Raw genomic sequence first — 867 nt, forward strand, 5'->3', positions numbered from 1 at the left:
CCAATATCCTAGGAACTATGCTAAAATGGCCAAGGCATTTTTGCTGATTTTACAGCAGTTTAGGAAAAAAATTATGAACCGCAAGTAAATGAAGTTACATATTCAAAAACTTAAGGAGACCTTTACTACATTGACATATTTAGCAATATCATCATCACTAATAAAAGCAGACTTCGAACTGGATGCCATTTCGAAGCTTTGATAGTGCTCCCGGCACTTTTGGCGAAAGACAGAAGGAGCGCGATCGCGCTTCCTGGCACTCTAGGGGTTAAGGTGTACAGTGTGTTGATTTGATACTTACATTTTGCAATATGATTACCACTATAGCATTAACTAACACCTCTATCATGTCACATAATTATCATTTGTGGGGGAGCACATTGTTTTGAAGATACTCTACTTCGGCAAAAATTTTTCTCAGTGATTTTTCTTTTTCTAGAGTTTTATTTATTGTTAAATAGTAAAATGAATAGTTAAGATTTACCTATTATCCCAGTGTTTTAAAAATAGCCTTATTGAGATAAAACTCACCTACAAATCACCCATTTACACAGTTGAGTGGCTGTTAGTATATTCGCAGTTGTGCTACCAACACCACAATCAGTTTTAGAATATTTTAATATAATCTCCCAAAGAAGTCTTATACCTTTTAGCTCTAATACCCTCATCCCCCCCAGCCCTAGGCAACTGCTGATCTATTTGATCTCTACAATTTCTTGCTTTCAGTAATGTGATAAAGCAAAGAGCCTTCATCTCTTTTCATTACTGAGTAATGTTCTGTTGTATGGATATAGCACATTGATTCATTCATTAGTTGATGGACATTCAGGTTGTTTCTACTTTTGGGCTATTTTATTTTTTTTTTAA

The sequence above is a fragment of the Myotis davidii genome, unplaced genomic scaffold, assembly GCF_000327345.1.
Source record: "Myotis davidii unplaced genomic scaffold, ASM32734v1 scaffold523, whole genome shotgun sequence".
Classification (NCBI taxonomy): Eukaryota; Metazoa; Chordata; class Mammalia; order Chiroptera; family Vespertilionidae; genus Myotis; species Myotis davidii.